Here is a 24378-nt window from a genome sequence, read left to right as displayed (position 1 = left end):
ACTAAGCTCCATGTACCTATCCAAAAGTCTCTTAAAAGTCCCTATCGTATCCGCCTCCACCACTGTCGCTGGCAGCCCATTCCACACACTCACCACTCTCTGAGTAAAAAATGTACCCCTGACATCTCCTCTGTACCTACTCCCCAGCACCTTAAACCTGTGTCCCCTTGTGGCAACCATCTCAGCCCTGGGAAAAAGCCTCTGACTATCCACAAGATCAATGCCTCTCATCATCTTATACACCTCTATCAGGTCACCTCTCATCCTCCGTCGCTCCGATGAGAAAAGGCCGAGTTCACTCAACCTGTTCTTATAAGGCATGCTCCCCAATCCAGGCAACATCCTTGTAAATCTCCTCTGCACCCTTTCTATGGCTTACACATCCTTTCTGTAGTGAGGCGACCAGAACTAAGCACAGTTGAAGTCAAGCTTCTATTTTACTAGGAGGTGCAACACCTTATATTCCTTATATTATGTTGTCCAATCAGCTGACTGAAAAGTATATAAAGGCAAAGCATTTGGAGAACATAGTACATTCAACAGTGTACTGGTGGCAAAATGTTTGCAAGTAATTTGGCAAGATTGGAGAACAACTCAACCCAGCTATCAATCTCTGGAACTGTACATCTTCTGAATTATTTCTAACCTTATATCCTGTATGGGTAGCCTCAAATCTGATAGCATGAATACCAATTTCTACTTCCAGTAAAAAAAAACCCCCTTCTTTCCTTTATTCCCTACTTTGAACTTTTACCTCTTCTCACCTGCCTATCTCTTCCCTTGGGTCCTCTCCTCCTTCCGTTTCTCCTGTGGTCCACTCTCCTCTCCTATCAGATTCCTTCTTCCCCAGCCTTTAATCTTTCCTAGCCACCTGACATCACTGATCAATTCTAGCTATCCTCCTTCCCCTCTCCCGCCTTTTTATGCTGCCATCTTCTCCCTTCCTTCTCAGTCCCGAAGAAAAGTTTCAGCCTGAAAAGTTGACTGTTTGTTCATTCCATAGATGCTGTTTAACCTGCTGAGTGCCTCCAATGTTTTGTGTGTGTTACTAGACAGGTGATATGTCTAAAAGTGGTTGGTATAGGTTTATTTAAGTATAAGTTATGTTACAAAATAATATTTTAGGAAACATTTATAATTGGATACCTGATAGCACTGCTAAGGAGGAAGATTCCCAAAGCTCTCCTTCCTCTGGGCATTTGCCACTCTCCTGTTTGGCTCTGCCGTGGACTAATTGGCTGAGATTAATGGATGTGATTAGATAGTAATCTCATTACCTTTGTATCATTCCCTATAGTAGAGGGCAAACAAGATGGACCATGGGATCTTTCTGATACACCATTCCCATGTCTCCACAATGAATAATACCAAGTGGAGTGAGGAACTGACAGACTTATTCATTACTTGTGGAATTTCTGGCCTGCAACTAATAAATAAATCTGCCAGTGACTCACTCCATGGTATTAGTGGAACTTTATTTATTTTATTTAGAGATACAGCACAGAGCAGGCCCTCCTGACCTGATGAGTTGTACAGATCAGCATCTCACCTACTTTAACCCTAGTCCTATCACAGGACATATTAACAATGACCAATTAACCTCCTAATCGGTAACTCATTGGGCTGTGGGAGGAATCCAGAGCACCTGGAGGAAACCCAAACACTCACGGAGAGAACTCTTTGCAGATGGCTTCAGAATTAAACTCTGAACTCCAGAACGTCCTGATACCCCAAGCTGTAATAACATTACCCTAACCGCTACGCTACGGTAATGCCCACTGTAATGCTATCCGTTCAATATATGAACATTATGGACAATGGTAAGTATCGCACTTGTAGTGTAACTTTGACTTTACTGGTGTCCAAGGCCATTTACTACCAATGAAATACTGTTTTGAAGTGTAGTAACTTTTTTTCAAAAGTGTTGCTTCCTCACAATTTTCTTTTGTTTATGATAGATGGCTTGAAGCTGAACACAAATATATTTTCAGACTACCTGTATCATGTATGAATTTGGAGATGAGAAATTAACTTTTATTGAATTATAATGCATTTAACTGCATAATGGTGCTGACACTTTGCAATAATTCAAATGAGCAAAAAATATTTCATTCATGATTTTCATTTGTACTTAATGCCAGAGAATTCTCACTTAAGTGTTCAACAATAATCAGCCAGCATTGATGGATTCCCGTTGCCCTGGTACCATTTCTGCATGACCTGGTGAAACCTTCCACCACGCTTGTCACTGACAGCGCCAGGATTTGCAGAGAAGTCTAAATGGGAATGAAAAGAATGAATCCTTACTGATATGTTGCACGTCATCATTCTGTCTGCTTGAAGCGTATTGTCAACCAGCTGCACATAGTCTAGAGCTCTGAAGTTACCGAGAAAATTTTCAGCAAGTTCCTTAAATGCCTTGCATGTGAATTTTACCAGTCCCACGAGAAGCTCTTCGAATTGCCTGTCACTGATAACCTGTTTGCTTTGTGGATCAAGAAAAAAAGTCTTCCTTGATCTTGGCATCAGTTATTCCGACTTGAATTATGAATTGAAATAACAAAGATAGATGATTTCAATAAATGGAGTGTGATAAGGAAATTTCATAGTGATTAGCAGCCCAAAATCCATAAGATATGCCCAAAAGTATTCAGGAAGCAAAATCTTTGCTGTCCAATGCTAGAGACATGGAGATATACAGCGCAGAATCAGGCCTTCCAGTTCAGCACATCGGTACTGACCATCAAACACTCACTACTGATCCTACATGAATCCGATTGCATTTATACACTATTTCCACTCCCCTGCCACATTTTCACCAGCACTCTGCAGATTCTACCACTCATAAGACATAGGAGCTGAATTCGCCTACTTGGCCTATCGAATCTATCCCGCCATTCCATCATGGCTGATTTATCATCACACTCAACCACGCTTGCCCATATTAATCAAGAATCTATCAAACTCTGCTTTAAAAATATCCAACGATTTGGAATCTACCACCATCTATGTCAATATCTCATCCCCGGCTGAAAAAAATCCATCTCATCTCTATTCTAAACCCTTCTAATCTGAGGATGTACCCTCTGATCCTAGACTCCCTTACTATAAGAAACATTTTGTCCATATCCACTCTATCTTGGCCTTTCAATGTTCAATAGGTTTCAATGAGATCCCCCTCCTCATTCTTTTATCTCCAGTGTGTACAGGTCCAGAACCATCAAATGCTCCACATATATTAACCCTTTCAATCCCAGCATCATTCTTCTGAACTGTGTTATTATTTGTGCATGATAAAGAACTTCAGTTCCTGGTGGGCAACGTGGGTGGTTCACTCGGAACCGGAATCTTTGATGGTGACCTGGTAGCATGTGCTCAGTGTTGAACAGTTCTGTAATAAAATTCTCTAGCATTAACAAAAAAAGAACATGTTGATCAGAGTTCTTGGAAAGACTCAAATATTAATGTTTTAAATGCAAGCAATACATCTGTGGAAACAAATAGCAGATCAAAAAGAAGCATTAAACTACCTCAGAGACTGACTGAAAGTTGATGAGTAGAAAAGGACTGGATATATATAGAATGTACATATTTTTGTTCAAAATGATTAATGTTCCTTGCAGGTTTATGAGGACATAGTATTATGTTTGTTTTTTAAAATGGGGGAAGATGTGTTATTATATGTGTATAATTTTTAAAAAATTCAATTCCCAGTGGGCAACGCAGGCAGTTCACCTGGAACTGGAAGCTTCAATAATGAGCTGATTGCACGTGCTCAGTGTTGAACAACTATGTAATAAAATATACTAGTGTTAATCCATGCCAAGTTTGCCTTTATTAAGAACAAACATAACATGAACTTTACTTGGACCTTCTCCAATTGCAACACATCTCCCAAAACTGCTCATAATATTACAAATGGGGTCTGACCAATGCTCTATAAAGCCTCAGGGACAAGGCTGGAGACAATTTACAGCAGCTTACTAACCTACTCAACCACAGGTCATCGAGATGTGGGAAGAACTAGAACATCCACACGAAATCCATATAGACACAGAGAACATGCAGACTCCACACAGAGAGCACCCGAGGTCAGGACTGATCCTGCTTCTCTGTGACGCAGGAAATCTACCAGACGCACCATTGCAACACCTACAGTTGTCATGTACATCAACGGTGCTGTAGTTGAGAGTTCCAAGCTCCTAGGTCACCAATCAGCATAGCATGCCTGAGCCAATCATGCCAAGAAGGCTCACCAACACCTCAATTTCCGCAGATGGCTGAAGAAACTTGGCTTGTTCCCATTAAGTCTAACCAATTTTTATTGATGTATCAGAGAAACCATTCTATTTGGATGCATAGCAACACACGCAAAATGCTGGAGGAACTCAGCATTTTATGTGTGATGCTTTGGATCTCCAGCATCTGCAGATTTTCTCCTGTTTAGATGCACAGCAGCTTGGTATAGCAACTGCTCTGCACAGGAATGCAAGAAACCAGCCTCCACTCTATGGACACTTTCAATGGACACTCTCTATACCTCAGTAAAGCTGCCACCGTAATCAAAGATCCCACTCATGCTAGACATTCTCTCATCTCCCTTCTCTCACTGAGAAGAGGATATAAAATCCTGAAAGAACATATCATCAGCTGTCCTGCCTTCTCCCCATATTCTTTCATGCCCTGACCAATCAAGAATCTTTCAAACTCTTCCTTAAGTATACATACAGACTTGTTTCCTACAGCTTCATGTGGCAATGAATCACCCAGGTTCAGCACTCCATGGCTAAAGAAATTCCTTCTCATTTTTGTTCTAGAAGGACGCCCCTCTATTCTGAGGCTGTGTCCTCTGGTCTTAGACACTCCCACCAAAGGAAGGATTTGATCTGTATAAACAGTATGCAAGACAATCCTTTCACCGTATCTTGGTACATGTGACAATAATAAACCAACACCAATGACTTTGCAAAAAATCTCTGCATGACCAGTGATTAGTTAATCTGCTAATTTTAAAAAATGCTCATGAAATGTTAAATATTTTTCAGTACACTGTTAATATCTTCCCTCTTGATGTAAAAAAATGATACAAATGTTTATATCCACTTCAAAAGACAAACAGGACCTTAGTTAAATGCCTTATAGAAAGCATAACACTTCACAGTGCTATGCACTCCCTCAGCACAGCATTGGTAAGGTTGTTGGAATTTATAGAGGGAACTTTATCATCTGGGTAAGTGGGCCAAGGAATAGCAAATGGAGTTTAAATAGGGAAAAGTACGAGGTGTTGCATTTTGTGTAGACCAGTGAAGGTGGGACTTTTATTGTGAATGGTTTGGCCCTGGGGAGTATTGCAGATCAGAGGGATCTATGAATAAAAGTAAATGGTTCACTGAAAGTGGCATCATAGGGTAGCGAGGGTAGTCAAGAAGGCTTTTGACATACTGACCTTCACTGGTCAGGGCAAAGAACATAGAAGATGGGATCTTATGTTGCAGATGTACAAGATGTTGGTGAGACTGTGTTAGGAATATTGTTTTAGTTTTGGTTGTCCTACTATAGGAAAGGTGTCAGAAAGCCGGACAGAGTGCAAAGGAGATTCATCAGGATGTTGCTCAGACCTGGGTGAGAGAGTTGTGGAGAGAGGTTGAGCAAATTGAGACTTCTTCCATTGGAGCTGTACAAAATCACGAAAGGCACAGAGAGATTGTGCACAGACTTTTTCTCAGGTGTAAGGAATTAAGAACTAGAAAACAAAGTTTTAATGTGAAGAAGGAGAGATTTATTTAGAACCTGGGGACAACTTTTTCCACCCAGTGGGTGGTAAAAATATAGAATGACTGGCCAGAAGATATGGTTAAAGTTGGTAAGTACTGTGCAAAAGTCTTAGGGAGAGGGGGAGAGGGAGAAAAGAAAAATGCCTAAGAGTTCTGGACTTGACTGTTTCTTATATGTGCACACACTGGACTGGACCCCAGTGCGGAGAAATGGCAGACTCTCTCTGTCACTGGCTGAGCCTCGGAGCAGAGGACAGCAGACTCTGTATCCACCAAGATGTAACACTGAGCGTCACAGGAAGTCATTCCTACCTGCGGCCATCAAACTTTACAACTCCTCCCTCGGAGTGTCAGACACCCAGAGCCAATAGGCTGGTCCTGGATTTATTTCCACTTGGCATGATTAACTTATTATTTAATTATTTATGGTTTTATATTGCTATATTTCTTCACTATTCTTGGTTGGTGCAGCTGTAATGAAACCCAATTTGTCTCGGGATCAATAAAGTATGTCTGTCTGTCTGTAAGCTTTGGCGACCACTCAACCCATGAGTGGATGAACAGCAAACTCCCCATAAACAGACACAAACAAGAGGTGGACATAGAAATACAACGGAGTATAGTAGGCATGAACAAGCGACACCATGAGAGAATTCATTCTCTGCTAACACACAGTAGGGCACCCCTTCCAGAGCACAATGAAAGTTCCCTTCAAATAATCATAGATACTGGGAAACACTTGCTAGTCCCCACAATTAACTAGACAAGATTAAACCAGAAACACCTGTGCTTAACGGCTGTAACAGTTAGTAAATACAAGTGTTTGAGAAATCCTGAAGCCCGGTAGTCTATGGCAAGCACCCTCACTATGTGTATAAAGGTTCAAAGATACAATTTAATGTCAGAGAAATGTATACGATATACATCCTGAAATACTTTTTCTTCACAGCCATCCACAAAAACAGAGGAGTGCCCAAAGAGTGAATGACAGCTGAATATTAGAACCCCAAAGTCCCCACCAGCTCTCCCCTCCTGCGTGTAAGCGACAGCAAGCAACAATCCCCTTTCCCCTCACCGGCAAAAAAAATAAGCATCGGCACCCACCAACAAGCACTCAAGCGTGAGCAAAGCAATAGCAAGACACAGACCTGCAGTTACCCCAAAGGCTTTGCATTTCCCCCGGTGTATGACATGCCACAGGCTCAGGTGTCTCCATTTTCCCAGTGAGTGGGGAGACATAACAAACAGCTTGCTGGTTTGCGATGTTAAAAGGCCATTACATGGCTTTTTTTCAAGCTCTGGGCCTGAAGATCTCAAAGATCTCGGGTCTCCAGTCACACAGTCATCCATAGATGTGTCGACCCCCCCCCCCCCCCCCCGATGAAACACGGGTCTCCTGTTGTGACACTGACCCTTGATCTGCCTGTCTCCAGAACCCCAAGATCCTAGGCTTCTGAATTCGCGCTGGATTCTTAGGCCGAGCCTTTGGCATGCTGGACAACGGCCAGTTATGAAATCCTTGTAGATGTTCTCAGTGGTGGGAAAGGATTTATCCATGATGGATTGGGCTATATCCACAATTTTTTGCAGGAATTTCTGTTCAAGGGCACTGAATGACTTAAATTGAATTTAAATGTTGCCGAATTTTTTAAATGTTGTTATTAGAATCCACCATCTCCTCTTGTTAGAATCCCTCTTTAAGGATCCTTTATCTTGTTATTTCATGCTCTCATTAGTTATTGCTATTTATTTATATTTCTATTTGCATTTGCAGTTTGTTGACTACTATGCAGTTGCTCTTTCATTGACCCTGTTTACAGTTACCATCCTATAGATTGCTGAGTATGTCCACAGGAAAAAGAATCATATCGTTCAACATGGTGACATATATGTACTCTGACAAATAAATTTTACATTGAACTTTGAACTTTAGTCCAATATGCAACCCTGTGGGACACCATCAGGGATTTATTAACAGCGATGATACATTCTTGAAAAGAGTGTAAAATAGTACTGGTTCAGTTGACAAGAACTAAAGATGGCAAAGAGTGAAACATTGTACTTCACATTTCAATCTGAACACAACCAGGAGATTAGCAATAATGTCTGAATATCACTGAATATAAAGCAGGGAAGGCTGGAGAAAAGTTCTGATTTGTATTCCAGGAAGCTTCACACAACCTGTGTGGTTGCCTCCAAATCAATTCAAGAAGTTATGAAATGCCTGATAAAATGATGAAAAGCCTTATCAACGGATCTCGGAAAATGTGACATTAAAGATCACAAAGGCTTTTTGTGGCGTCAATCGTGACCTAATATCAATTTTTACTCTCTTTCTTTTCTACATGAGGTTATTTTTAATCATTTATTTGTGAACTTTGTCTGTGTCCATTAACAGAGGTAATGTCAGGGCCCCTTTCTCTACAGAGAACTGTGACTGATCATATGAAAACTAGTCACTGCCTTTTTACTGGTGACTGTCTGTGCTCGATATGGCAAAACATGCTAATAAGGCAGATACACAGTGGCCACATTATTAGGTACATTTGTGCACCGGCTCATTAATGCAAATATCTAATCAGCCAATCACATGGCAACAACTGAATGCATAAAAAGGACGCAGATATAGTCAAGAGGTTCAGTTGTTGTTCAGACCAAACATGAGAATGGGTAAGAAATGTGATCTAAGTGATCTGATCGTGGAATGATTGTTGGTGCCAGATGGGGTAGTTCGAGTATTTCAGAAACTGCTGATCTCCTGGAGTTTTCATGCATAGCAGTCTCTTTAGTTTACAGAGAATAGTGCAAAAACAAAACAAAAACATCCAGTGAGCAGTAGCTCTGAGGATTAAAATGCCTTTTTAATGAGAGAGGTGAGAGGAGAATGGCCAGAACATTTCAAGCTGGCAAGAAGGCAGCTCAAGTAACCATATTTTACAACACTGGCATGCAGAAGAGCATCTCTGAATGTACAACATGTTAAAACTACACTCACTTTCACATCCATTGAGATGTTTCCACAACCAATGATCTGACTTCAAGGACTCTTTATCTCATTATCTCATGTTCTCGTTATTTATTACTATTTATTTATATTTGCATTTGCACAGTTTGTTGTCTCCTGCCCTCCAGCTGATCTATCATTAATCCTGATATAGTTACTATTCGCAAACAAGAGAAAATCAGCAGATGCTGGAAATCCAAGCTACACACACAAAATGCTGGAGAAACTCAGCAGGCCAGGCAACATCTATGGAAAAGAGTGCAGTCGATGTTTCGGGCCAAGATCCTTCATCAGGGCTGGGGGAGAAAAATGAGGAGTCAGAGTTAGCAGGTGGAGGGAGTGGAGGAAGAAACACAAGGTGGTAGGTGAGACCTGGAAGGGGACGGGTGAAGTAAAGAGCTGGGGAGTTGACTGGTGAAAGAGATACAGAGCTGGAGAAGGGGGAATCTGACAGGAGAGGGGAGAAGGCCATGGTAGAAAGAAAAGTGGAAGGAGCACCAAAGAGAAGTGATGGCCAGGTAGATGATAAGGTAAGAGAGGAAAATAGAAATGGGGAATAGTGAACGGGTGGGAGGGGTCTTTACCGGAAGTTCGAGAAATCGATGTTCATGCCAACAGGTTGGAAGCTATCCGGACAGAATATAAGGTGCAGCTCCTTCAACCTGAGTGTGGCGTCATCATGACAGTAGGGGAGGCCATGTACTGACAATCATGACAATGGAGATGTCAGAAACGATGACGACGGAGAGGTGACCTGATAGAGGTGTATAAGATGATGAGAGGCATTGATCGTGTGGATAATCAAAGGCTTTTTCCCAGGGCTGAAATGGCTAGCATGAGAGGGCACAGGTTTAAGGTGCTTGGAAGTAGGTACAGAGGAGATGTCAGGGGTAAGTTTTTAATGCAGAGAGTGGTGGGTGTGTGGAATGGGCTGCCGGCAATGGTGGTGGAGGCGGATATGACAGGGTCTTTTAAGAGACTCCTGGACAGATACATGGAGCTCAGAAAAATAGAGGGCTATGGGTAACCCTAGGTAATTTCTAAGGTAAGGACATGTTCAGCACAGCATTGTGGGCCAAAGAACCTGTATTATGTTGTAGGTTTTCTATGTTTCTATGTTCTATGTTTCTATTTCCTACTGTATAGCTTTGCAGAGTATACCCACAGGAAAATTTAATTATAAAATTCACTTCAAACTTTGAACTTTGAACCTTGAAGTTGAAGGGCTATGACATCATAAGGTCACAAACATACATGCAGTACAAACATGGTACAGAAGGTAGCTAATAAAATGGCCACTGAGAGCATCTATCCTTGGCCATCTTCTCAATTTTGGCCTTAGAGTTGGCAGAGTTCAAGGCATCTTTCATCATGTCATTTACCTTCTTTTGGTTTTCTCTACTGTCAGCCTAGTTTTCAGAAATACGATCACAGACAGATGTAGACCTCTATTCATCAAATGGCTGGAGTGTTCACTGAGATCTTTAACCTCTCACTTCAGCAGTGTGTAGTATCAACCCGCTTCAAGCAGGCTTCAGTTTTACCAGTGTCCAAAAAGAGCATGGTGATCTGCTCAATGACTATCATCCAGTAGCACCTACATCCACAGTGATGATGTGTTTTGAGAGGGTGATGATGAAATGTATCAACTCCTGCCTGAGAACAAACTTGGATCAGCTCCTATTTGCCTACCGGAGCAACAGGTCCACAGCAGATGCCATCTCATTGGCTCTTCACTCATCCCTGGAACATCTGACAGCAAAGATGCAAACATCAGGATACTCTTTAACGACCAGAGTCCAGCATTCAGTACCGTCATCCCCACCAATTATTCAATAAGGTCCAAGATTTTGGCCTTAATATCTCTTTGTCCAATTGGATTCTGGATTTCCTTCTTGTAGACTCCAGCCTGTTCAGATAAACAACATCTCCTCCAGGGTTTCCTTCAGCACAGGTGCACCACAAGGCTGTGTGCTCTCCTCTGGGTCCACTCCTTTACACGTATGACTTGAGCATTACGGTGTTGGGAAATGTATGATAAAGCATTTTGGTAAAAGGAACAATAGTGCAGACTATTATCTAAATGGGGAGAATATTCAAAGATCAGAGATGCAAAGGGACTTAACATGTCTCCCAGAAGGTTAATTCACAGATTGAGTCTGGGATAACAAAGGCAAATGCAATGTTGGCGTTTATTTCAAGGGGAACTGAATATAAAAAAATATGGAGATAATGCCAAAGCTTTATAAGACTCTAATCAGATCACACTTGGTGTAATGTCAACAGTTTTTGGCCCCTTATCTCAGAAAGGATGTATTATCATTGGACAGAGTCCAGAGGAGTTTCAGAGGATCATTCTGGGAATAAAGGAGTTAACATTTGAAGAGTTTTGGCAGCTTTGGGCCTGTACTCACTGGAATTTAGAAGAATATGGGGGGATCTCACTGAAACCTATTGAGTGTTGAACGGAGGTATCCAGAATTAGAGGGCACAGCCTCAAAATTGTAGAGGGGTCATGTCAGAGGTATTTTTTTTTACACAGGCATTTGTGGGTGCATGCAATGCCCTGTCAGAGATGGTGGTAGAAGTAGAAACATTAGGAGCATTTAAGAAACTCTTAGGTTGACAAATAGATGATAGAAAAATGGAGGGCCTGTGTAGGAAGGAAGGATGAGTTTGATCTTAGAACATGACAAAAGGTCGATACGAGCAGTCTGTACTGTGCTATAATGTTCTATCCAACATATTAAAACAAAGCTTTTCACTGTCTGACAATAATAAACCAATTAACAATTACCAATTCAGCAGTCATTAAGACAAAGTTGACAGAACTGAGAGAATTAATTCTATGTGTGCATCCTACATGATTCTATAAATCACAACCACATTTTCTACAGTTTGTCAAAGATTAACAACTTAACATTTACCCTGGCTTTATTTTATATAAAAGGGAACTAAATTCAACATATTTACCTTAGGAAGCTGCTTGCTAGATAAGATTTGAAGCCTAATAAATGGTTGCTACCTAAAGACATATTGTCAGACACATAGTTTAATGGACCAACTCCATTTGTCTGGATGAGGCCAATCAAGTCATAGAAACATAGAAAACCTACAGCACAATACAAGCCCTTTGTTTCACAAAGCTGTGCCAAACATGTCCTTACCTTAGAAATTGTCTAGGCTTACCCATAGCCCACAATTTTTCTAAGCTCCATGTACCTATCCAGGAGTCGCTTAAAATACCCTACCATCACTGGCAGCACATTCCACGCACTCATCACTCTCCGCGTATAAGCTTACCCCTGACTTCTCCTCTGTACCTACTTCCCAGCACCTTAAAACTGTGTCCTCTCATGTTAGCCATTTCAGCCCTGGGAAAAAGTCCACATGATCAAAGCCTCTCATCATCTTATACACCTCTACCAGGTCACCTCTCATCCTCTGTTGCTCCAAGGAGAAAAGGCCAAGTTCACTTAATCTATTCTCATAAGGCATGCTCTCCAATCCAGGCAACATCCTTGTAAATCTCCTCTCCACCCTTTCTATGGTTTCCACATACTCCTGTAGTGAGGCAACAAGAACTGAGCACAGTACTCCAAGTGGGGTCTGACCAGGGTCCTATATAGCTGCAACATTACCTCTCAGCTCCTAAACTCAATCCCATGATTAATGAAGGCCAATGCACCATATGCCTCTTAACCACAGAGTCAACCTGCGCAGCAGCTTTGAGTGTCCGACAGACTCAGACCTCAAGATCCCTCTGATTCCCAACACTGCCAATAGTCTTACCATTAGTACTATATTCTGCCATCATATTTGATCTACCAAAATGAACCACCTCACATTTATCTTGGTTGAACTCTATCTGCCATTTCTCAGCCCAGTTTTGCTTCCTATAAATGTCCTGCTGTAACCTCTGACAGCCCTCCACACGATCCACAACACCCCCAACCTTTGTGTCATTAGCAAATTCACTAACCCATCCCTCCACTTCCCCATCCAGGTCATTTATAAAAATCACGAAGAGTAGGGGTCCCAGACAGATCTCTGAGGCACATCACATCTCTAAATTTATGAAGAAAACCATAAGACATAGGAGCAGAATTAGGTCATTCAGAGGGTGGTAAGTGCATGGAGCTCACTGACAGGAATGGTGCTAGAGGAAGATATCTTAGGGACATTTAAGAAACTCTAAGGTAGACACATGGATGACAGATAAATGGAGGACTACATAGGTAGGAAAGATTAGATTGAGTGGGTTAAAAGGTTGGTACAACATCATGGGTGGAAGAGCCTGCCCTGTGATGTTCTATGTTCTAATTTAGACCAAAATTAAATAAGGAGAACTAAATCTGTACAGATTTATGGGTTTAGCTGATTTCCTCTGAAGATTTTGTGGATCACCAATGCCAGAAGTCCTGTAAAAAAAAACAGTAGCTACCTGTTGAGCAGAAATAAGGAATAAGTGAGAGAGAGATAAGGAGAAAAATTAGTTGCCAAAACATATGGAAACAAAAATGTTCCTCACATATTGTCACATCACTGAGCACAGGTCATAACTATTAAAGTGTCACAAGACAATGCAACCAGCTGTCTGGCTCCTGCAGAGAGGTGACAACTGATTTTATGCTACATAATGGGAATGGGGAGGGAATGGGAGTAGTGGATAGCAGAGTCCTCTCAGAGATGAGTGTAGTTACCTCCACAGACAACTAAAGAACTGGACACATAGGAGGTAGCCTGTTAGTGCAGAGGACACGTGGTGGGGCATTACTTGCAAGGGGGTAATGAAGGCATGGATCTCACAGTGTCTTAGAATCATTGACATATGCTGACTAACATACACACAAATCCTGGAGGAACTCAGCAGGTCAGGCAGCATCTATCATCATCATTATTATGACCCGGGCGATCCTGAACGTATCCTTAACTATGGATGTTCTTGGCAATTTTTTCTACAGAAGTGGTTTGCCATTGCCTTCTACTGGGAAGTGTCTTTACAAAGATGGGTGACTCCAGCCATTATCAATACTCTTCATAACCAGGACTGGTGATATGCACCAGCTGCTGATACAACTATCCACCACCTGCTCCCATGGCTTCACATGACCTTGTTTAAGGGGGCTAAGCAAGTGCTACATCTTGCCCAAGGGTAGCCTGCAGGCTAGCAGAGGGAAGGAGTGCCTTAGACCTCCTTTGGTAAAGAAGTACCTTCACCCTGCCACCCATTCAGCATCTACAGAGAGTAATAAAGAGCTGACATTTCAGGCGAAGACCCATCATTAGGACACATAGTCTAACAGCCTTTGGGCCCACCAAATCCATGGAGACTTTATTGTCCAGCTCAAGTCATCCCATTTGCCCTCATTGGAACTGCATCTGTACCTGCCTATGCCTTGCCTAATGAGGTTCCTATCTAAATGTCTCATAAACATATAATTCCACTACCTCCGATGGCAGCCGATTCTAGATAGAACATAGAACATAAAACAATACAGCACAGTACAGGCCATTTGGCCCACAATGTTGTGCCGACCCTTAAACCCTGCCTCCCATATAACCCTCCACCTTAAATTCCTCCATATATCTGTCCAGTAGATGTCACTCCTGCATAAAATACCTACCCCTCAGCCCCCCCTTTAAAATCTCTGCCTCTGTCTATGCCTATGCCTCTTATTTCCCCTACAAAAGAAAAATGTTTTGATTATCTATCCTATCTATATTTCTCAAATTTTACAATGCGTCTCAGCCTCCTTCATTCCAGGAAAAACAATCTATCCAATTTCTCCTCATAACTAAAGCACAACACATTGATCCAATCATGAAAAGGGTTTGCCAGAAGCTCTACTTCATTAGGAGCTTGGGGGTAATGGTATGCTACCAAAGCTTCTTGCAGATGTGCAGGGAGAGCATTCTGATTGGTTGCATCACCACCTGGTATGGAGGCTCCACTATGCAGGAGTGTAAAATGGTGCAGAGCGTTATAGGCTCAGTCAGCTCCATCACGAGCACAAGCCTTCCCATCATTGAGGTGCCGGGTTCAAATCTCCTCAAATTCTTAATGAAGTGTGATTGTTGGCATGCCTTCTTTGTTACTGCATCAAATAACGATGAGGTCATCGTCACTGAATAACAATCTACAAATCTCTGGTGAGACCGCACTTAAAGTATTGTGTTCAATTCTGGTCATCTCATTATAGGAAGGATGTGGAAGCTACGGAGAGCGTGCAGAAGAGATTTACCAGGATGTTGCCTGGTTTGGAGAACAAGTCATATGAAGCAAGGTTAGCAGAACTGGGACTTTTCTCTTTGGAGCGTAGAAGAATACGAGGGGACTTGATAGAGGTCTACAAGATTATGAGAGGCATAGATAGGGTGGATAGTCAGTACCTGTTTCCCAGGGCACCAATAGCAAACACCAGAGGGCGTATGCACAAAATTAAGGGAGGGAAGTTTAGGGGAGACATTGGGGTAAGTTTTTTTTTACACAGAGGGTTGTGAGTGCCTGGAATGACTTGCCAGGGATGGTGGTGGAGGCTAAAGCATTAGGGGTATTTAAAACCCTCTTGGACAGGAACATGGATGAAAGAAAAATGGAGGGTTATGGGGTAGTGTGGGTTTAGTACTTTTTTTTAAGGATTATATGGGTCGGCACAACATGGAGGGCTGAAGGGCCTGTACTGTGCTGTAGTGTTCTATGGTTCTATGGAGGGCAGGATAGATCCTCAGAGATGTCAAAGCCCAGGGATTTAAGGCTGTTCACCTTTTCCAACACTGTCTCCTCAATAACAACAGTGTGTGTTTAGCTGACTTCCTCTTCCTGAAGTCCACAATCAATTCTTGGCAATAATATCAACAAGACGCAAGATTGACCCAAGACACAATATCATCCAAAATTGGATCAATGTATTCTGCCGGTCTTCCATTAAAAAAAAATCCTTGCCCAGGCTTGCGCCCTGGAAGCTTTCCAAGGTGCAAATCCACGGTTTATCAAGACTAATAGAGGCCTACACTACGCTTGTTGATATTGAGTGCAAAGTTGTTATTGCAATATAACTCCACTAGCCAATCTATCTCACTCCTGCTTGCCTCTTCATCGCTGTCTGAAATTTTGCCAACAATAGTGGCGTCATTGATGAATTTATCAAGCTGAACTGTACATACATATATGCATTCTCTCATTCTGCTCATGGTTGGCTCACTGGTGAACCAACTGGCTTTTGTATCAAGATACCTGGTAACAGACCCGTGCATCTGTTAGTTCATGATTAAATGTTCTGCAGTGCAATAAATGCTAAAAGAGGACTGTCAAATGCAGCAGGGAGATTTTCCCCGAAGTTTTGTAAATGCATAATGGATAGCTTAATTAATGCTTCAGTGTGGTAGCTTAGTTTGAAAAATGTCACTGTCATAATAACTTAATTGTGCTGCTTTTCAACAGTGCCATCACAACACAATATGCTGTCAGTGACCAAATCTTAGTAGCAAATGTTAACACTTCAGTACCATGCACAGTCAGTAGCAAGGCACTGAGATTCCTACATGTCCCAGCTGTCTACTGCTTCCATAATCTTCACTAGCTTTCCAACCTCCTTTGATATCTTAAAGTTCAAACTTCAAAGTATATTTATTACCAGAGTACATAAATGTCACCAGATTCACCCTGAGATTCATTTTCTTGTGGCTTTTCCCAACAGATACAAAGAAACACAATAGAACCAATGAAAACCCACACATGATATAGACAGAAAAACAATTAATGTGTAAAATACAATAATCTTTGCAAATGCAAAAGTAATAATAAATAAATAAATATCGAGAACATGAATTGTGAAGTCCTTAAGAGTGAGTCCCTAGATTGTGGAATTATTTCAATGTTGATGTGAGTGAAATTACATCCTCTGGTTCAGGATCCTTATGGTTGAGGGGTAATAACTGTTTCTGAACCTGTTGGTATGGGATTTGAGAATCCTGTACCTCTTCCCTTGATGGAAGCAATGAGAAAGCATGGGCTGGATGGTGGGGGTTCTTGATGGGTGGATGCTACTTTCCTGCAACAGGGCTCCTTGTAAATGTGCTCAATGTTGGGAAGGACTTTATTGTGATGGACAGGGCTGTATCCGCTACTTTTTGTAGGTTTTTGATTCAAGGGCACTGGTGTTCCCATACCAGGCCATGATGGAAACAGTCAGTATATTCTTCACCATGCATCTGTTGGAGTTTGTTAAAGTTTTAGATGAACTGTTGAATCTGCACAATCTTCTAAGAAAGTAGAGGGTCTGTCATGCCTTCTTTGTATTGATAGTTACGTGCTGGACCCAGTACAAATCTTCTGAAGTAATAATGTTCTCCTATAATTATCATGTCTTCAATACTGCAGAGAGATATAGGCATAGATTTATATACTATGGACATAGGCCATTTGGTCCATCTGTTGTGTGCCAAACAAGATGACAATCCAATTGAGTTTAATTTGCCAGCATTTGTCTGATGCCTCTCTAAACCTTTCCTATTATTTACCTGCCCAATCATCTTTAATAGTTTGGTATTGGATCTGCCTCAAGCACTTCCTCTGGCAGCTCATCATACCACCCTCTATATAAAAAAAAGTCACCCTTATTCCTATTAAATCTTCTACTCTCACTTTAAAACTACGCCCACTTGTTCTTGTTTCTCCACTCCTGGAAGAAAGACTGAGTCCAGTCACCCTATCCATGACTCTCATGATTCTATAAACATCAACAAAATTATAGGGTCAAGCATCATAGATAAGTCAGCTCAGAAACAGGCCCTTTGGCCCATCTAGCCCATGCCAAACCATTTAAGCTGCCTATTTCCATTGACCTGCACAGGGACAATAGCCCTCCATTCCCCTTACATCCACGTACCTATCCAAACTTCTCTTAAACATTGAACCTGTGCTCGTTCCGCACTCTCACAACCCCTCCTATCAACTTTCATTCTCCAATGTTCTAAGGAGTAAAGTCCTGGCCTGCCCAACACTTCCCAATAACTTAGTCCGTCAAGTCCTGGCAACAATTTTTCTACACTCTCTCATGTTTAGTAACATCTTTCTGATAGCAGGGTGACCAAATCTGTAAATATCACTCCAAGTGCAGCCTTACTAGGGTTTTGTGCAACTACACCTAGACCTCCCAACTTGTGCACACATCTTGGTCGATCATAGAGACAAATCTCCCTTCTATTGACAGCATTTCTGAACGGCCAATTAACTCATGAGCACTAACTGTTCCGCATGATTTATATTTAAAATATAGCTGCAGAGCCACTTTATTAGGTACACCTGTACATCTGCATATTAGAAACACAGAAACATAGAAGTCCCACAGCACAATACAGGCCCTTCAGCCCACAACGCTGTGCCGAACATGTACTTACTGTAACCCTCAGGCTCGGCCAGCATGTGTTTGTCTAGGGGAAAACAACTTCTGGCCCCGCCAAACTGAGAAATCACGCTTGTGTGGATGCTGCGTGATGTGTTGCTCGTTGACAAATCCGCACTGCAAAATATCCGACACTACACCATATGCAATTAAGTGATTGAACTTTATAAATTTGGACATAGGGTTAGTAAAGAAAATAAAAAAGAAAAAGGGCCCATTTTAAGGAAAAAGTCAAAAGTGCACATTGGAGCTCACTACTACGGCTATGCATCAACCATCTACCTCCTCTGAGCATCGCTGACATTCGGACCCTCGCTCCCGGTCCACTCCGTCCAGTGGTCTACCAGCTCTCTCCACATGCGTCTTCCTTCTTCTTCTCTCGCTGACAAAAGACCATGAAAATCTCTCTTCCAAACTCACAAGAAAGAACATCTCTCCCATTGGATAATATGCATTCCAAAATCCTGTTATCTCTATTTATAACCCAAACATTGCTGCTACAGGGAAACCATTACATTAACAGTGAAACCTTACAGTGTGTTACATTACTTAGAAATTACTAGGCTTACCCGTAACCCTCTATTTTTCTAAGCTCCATGTACCTGTCCAGAAGTCTCTTAAAAGACCCTATCGTATCCACCTCCACCACCATTGCTGGCAGTCCATTCCACGCACTCACCACTCTCTGTGTAAAAAACTTACTCCTGACCTCACCTCTGTACCTACTTCCAAGTACCTTAAAATTCTGACCCCTCGTGTTACCAGTTCAGCCCTAAATAAAGGTGGGAACCCCTTCTCTAGAGCTTACAGGGAATGCTGCAAAAAAACAAAAAAAAATCTAGTGAGTGGCAGTTCTGTGGGCAAAAATATCTTGTTAATGAGAGGGTTCAGAGGAGAATGGTCAGAATGGTTCAAGTTGACAGGAAGGTGACAGTAACTCAAATAACCATGCATTACAACAGAGTGTGCAGGAGAGCATCACTGAATGCCCAACACATTGAGCCTTGAAACGGATGAGCTACAGCAGCAGAAGACTGCAGACATACAATCAGTGGTCAGTTTATTAGGTACTAATAAATACACTGTGTGTATTTTTATAGTAATTTGTTATACCTGCATTCTACTGCTGCCACAGTACAGCAAATTTCATGACTTATGTTGTTACAATAAACCTGATGCTGAATCTGATTCTGATTAAATGTCTTGACCCAAAATGTTGACTGTCGATTTCCTTCCTTTTGCTCCCTGACCTGATGAATTCCTGTACTGCTTGGTATGCCGCTCTATATTCCAGCACCTGCAGACTCTTGTAGCTTCAAGGAAAATTCTTAGCTAGTTTGGATCTTTATCAATCCGCCAACTCTCCGTTTTCTGCAGGGATCAATCCCTCATCTATTCATTGCTCCCCACTAATCTCTCTCCTGGCGCTTAGTGACAGAAATTCTACACCTGTCCATCTATCTCCATTTAGGGCCTCAAACAGTCCTTCCAGGTGAGGCAACACTTCACCTATGAATCTGTTGATGTTGACTCTTGCATTTAATGCTACTGCAGCCTCCTCTACTTTGGTGAGACCCAACGTAAACTGATGGACTGTTTTGTCAAGCACCTCTACTTCATCCACCAAAAGCAGAATTTCCTGGCGGACAACCTTTTTAATTCCTATCCCCACTCCTGTTCCGACATGTCTGTCTGTAGCGTCCTCTTTTGTCACGTTGAGGCCACTCTCAGGGTGGAGGAGCAACACCTTATAATCCAACTGGGTGGATTCCAACCTGATGGCATGAACATCAGTTTCTCTTTCCAGTAAAATATTTTTCCCTCCTCCATCCCTCTTCTACTGTTCCCCACTCTCGCCTCTTACGTCCTCTCTCCACCTGTCCAGCATTTCCCCCTGGGTCCCCTCCTTCCCCTCTTCTAGTTTTATCCCTTCACTGAGGACCTGATTCACAACTTATTCTGCACTTCCTGAAGAAAATCTCAGAAGAAAGTTGGGCTACTGTAGAGACTGATACAGAAGTTCTTTCAGAGTTGCTGGACCTAAGTTACAATAACTGGTTGACCATCTTTGCATAATAACACAACTCTATAAAGATTAGCTTTATTTGTTACGTGTATATTGAAATTGTATATTGTTTATATACATGTACATTGAAGAGAGATGATATCATTAATTAGGAAATAACAACTTGAATTTCTGGGACATGTGCTGAAGAAGGAGAAGCTCGAACATCTTGCAGTGACAGGAAAAATTGACGGAAGAAAAAGTTGCCCTCAGCAACACGTGACATTCATGAGTTATGTCAAGGGATGGACACGCAAAAGTCTTGAAGAGCTTATTAGAACTTCTCAGATTAAAGACAGATGGAAGGCCATGATTGCTCACGTCATACAACGCGACACATAATGATGATGATATTGAAACATTGAAAGTTACAGTGAAAAGAGCTGTTCATGTCAACGACCAACACAGTCCGATGATGTGCTGGGGAGCATCCCACATGAGTTGCCATGGTTCCAGGCCAGTATGGAATTGACACAATTTACTAATCCTAACCTGTACAGCTTGGGAATGTGGGAGGAAACTGAAGTACCTGGTGGAAACCCATGCGGTCACAGGGATTTCTGCAAACTCCTTACAGATAGTGGCATGAATTGAACCCAATTTGTGATCACAAATGCTACAAAGCATTATGCTAGCTGTTGTGCTACCATGCCACTTGTTAGCTGTTTGAGCATCTCCTTGTGTGAACCTAGATCACAGTATAGCTCCTTCACCCCATGAAGTTGTGTCAGCCTTTTAATCTACTCTAAAATTAATGTAAACCTTCCCTCCCACATACAGCAGCCCTCTATTTTTCTATCATCCACATGCCTATCAAAGAGCCTCTTAAATGTCCAGAATTATTTCACCTCGACCAATGTCCCTGACAGTGCATTCCACACACTCACCATTTTCTGTGTAAAAAAACTCTAATTTTCCTCCAATCACCTTAAGACTACGCACTCTTATAGTAGCCATTTCCCCTGCGAAACAGAAGTCTCTAGCCATCCACTTGATCTATGCCTGTTATTATCTTCTACACCTCTTATCCTCCTTCGCTCCAAGGAGAAAAGCCCTACTCAACCTATTCTCATAAGATGTGCCCTCTAGTCCAGGTGGCATCCTGGTAAGTCTCCTCTGAACTCTCTTATTGATCTTAAAGTCAACAGCTATCCACTAGATCTATGTGTGGCTTAGTGTTTGATAATTGCCTGGTGATGGGTTTAGGTGAAGCAGGCAGGAGGAAGGTTTATGTGGCACATTTATGATCCTTTCCCCTATTACTTATTTATTTGTTTGTTTAATTATTATTTTTTTAGAGATACAGCATGTACGGGTCCTTCTGGCCCAATGGGCTGTGCCACCCATTAACCCACCTATTTAACACTAGCCAAATCAGAAGACACCAATGAACGTACTGACCAGTAAGCCTTTGGACGGTGGGAGAAATCCAGAGCATCCGGAGGAAACCCATGTGCTCATGGGGAGGACATACACATTCCTTGCAGACGACGGCAGAACTGAACTCCAAACTCCGGAACGCACTGAGCTGTAACAACATTGCTCTAACTGCTACACTACCGTGCACCTCTTCTAAAACTCCTGGGAGGGGTTGTCATCTGAAAGTCTCAAAATCTAAGATTGACAGCCTTTGGAAGGGCAAAAATATTACAGGTTATTGAGCAAAAGCATATAAATGAATTAAGAGGCAGATCTGCTCTGATCTAATTGAATAATGGAACAAGCTCCAGGGATTAAATGTCCCATTTCTGTTTTCTTGCCTCAGTGCTGCATACAAAAAAGTTTGAAAGTTGACAAGGGTTATGAAACTGTTTCAGCTTGTGCACATTCAGGAAAAATAGCAATTTTACCCCTAAAAGAATTCTTTTGCCAAAATGCTCCTGAGATTTGCTATTACGTACCCAAGGGTGAACATGACAAGGTTATGTAGAGCAATGTAAAATATGTTAAATTATGATCATATTATATACTTAACCTCATAAGGAGCAAATTGCAGCTAGCTGCCACAACTCATGAAATGAAGAGTGTTTCTGTGAAGCTGTGTGCACCACAGTCTCTGAGATTGAGTTATACATAACAAAACTTATTAAAATAGTGAATAGAGGTAGGATTGCATTTTTCTCATTTCAGCTTATTCCCCATGATGTTCAGTCATCATGCACTGAGCCTTCCTTTATGGATTATATTACATAGACAAAAGCTCAAATACCATCAAACAGAATTAGGCCATTGGGTCCTTAGAGTCTTCTCCACCATTCTATCATGGATGATTTATAATCCCTCTCGATCCCATTTTCCTGCATTCTCCCCATAACCTTTGACACCCTTACTAATCAAGAACCTATCAACCTCTACTTTAAATGTACCTAATGACTTGGCCTACACAGTGGTTTGGGGCATTGAATTCCACAGATACGCCACCCAAAATAAATTCCTCCTCACCTCTTTTATCAAGGAGTGCCCTTCTATTGTGAGGCTGTGCCCTCTGTCCTAGACAGTTCCACTACTGGAAACATCACCTCCAAGTCCACTCTGTGTAGGCCTTTCAATACTCAGTCAGTTACATAGAGATCCACTCTCATTCTTCTAAACAACAGCTAATACAGGCACAGAGTCTTCAAAGTTTCCTCATATGTTAACCCTTTCATCTTCTGGACCCTTTCCAAAGCCAGCACACCTTTCTTAGAATAAGGGACCCGAACATGCTCACAATACTGTAAACACAGTCTAATCAATGCCTTATAAAGCCATAGCATTACATCCTTGATTTTATATTCTAGACCTCTCGAAATGAATGTTAACATTGCATTTGCTCACCTCTGCCATCAACCTGGAGGAAATTTGTTCAGGAGGGAGCTGCACTACATAAGATCAACCTCCACTGCGCCGCAGAGAGTGAGCAGGTGAGGCTGAACAACCAAAAGATCCATCACCTCACCCACCACTTACTCTTGCTCACACTGCATCTAAATATATGGATCCCAAATCAGCCTCTTTAGGACCTCCTCAGGTAGACAACCCCTTAGGAGAACATCATACTCCAGACAAGTGATCGCACTACAATCCCTTCAGCAGTAGTGAGATCCCTTACTGAGTCCAATCAGCCGCAGAAAGGAAAAAAGAAAAATTAATTCAAAAATAAGAAACGGAGAAAGGAGGGGAAAAAATCATTTTTATTTCGAGGTACTGTGTGGAGAAGTCTCTTCCAGCCCTTTGAACTGTACTGACTGGTAACCCCCTATAACCCCCGACTTATTCCTAACCTAATCATGGCACAATTTACAATGACCAATTAACAAATAGCCAATTGATTTACAAGGATTTTGCCAGGTCTGGAGGTCCTGAGTTATAAGAAAAGATTGAATAGGTTAGGACTTCATTCCTTAGAACATAGAAGATTGAGGAAGAGGTTTGATAGAGGTATACAAAATTATGAGGGGTATAGATAGGGTAAATGAAAGCAGACTTTTTCTACTGAGGTTCAGAGGGATTACAATTAGAGGTCATAGGTTAAGGGTGAAAGCTGGAAAGTTTAATGGGAATATGAGGGGAAGCTTCTTCAGTCAGAGGGTGTGCAATAAGCTGTCAGTGCAAATGGTGCGTCTGAGCTCAATTTCAACACTTAGGAGAAATTTGGATAGGTATATGGATGGGAGGGTATGCAGGGCTATGGTCCTGGTGCAGGTTAATGGGACTTAAGTAGTTTAAATTTTTTGGCATGGGCTGACTGGATGGGCTGAAGGGCCTGTTTCTTTGCTGAACTTTTCTATGATTCTGAGACTCTATGAATCTACCTATCAGTACATCTTTGGACTGTGGCAGGAAACCACAGCACCCGGGGAAAACCCATGCGTTCCACAGAGATGGCATACAGAGTCCTTACAGAGGGACACTGGGATTGAACTATGAACTCTAATACCCCAAGTATTAGCTAACCGCTATAATACTGTTCCAAGGAAGAAAAAAAGATGAGAACATGAGGGAGAAAGGATGAGGACTGAATGGAACAGAAATTTAGGGATATTTATAAGCACTGCTGAGAAGGAATGAATTCATTGGCAGTGATATTTGTAATGGTGTCATAGAACCTGTGACTGAAACGCCTTCCTAACATTTGCTCGAGGATCA

Source organism: Hemitrygon akajei, chromosome 4 (genome assembly GCF_048418815.1).
Source record: "Hemitrygon akajei chromosome 4, sHemAka1.3, whole genome shotgun sequence".
NCBI classification, from domain to species: Eukaryota; Metazoa; Chordata; class Chondrichthyes; order Myliobatiformes; family Dasyatidae; genus Hemitrygon; species Hemitrygon akajei.
Note: the sequence above shows the minus strand (reverse complement) of the source record.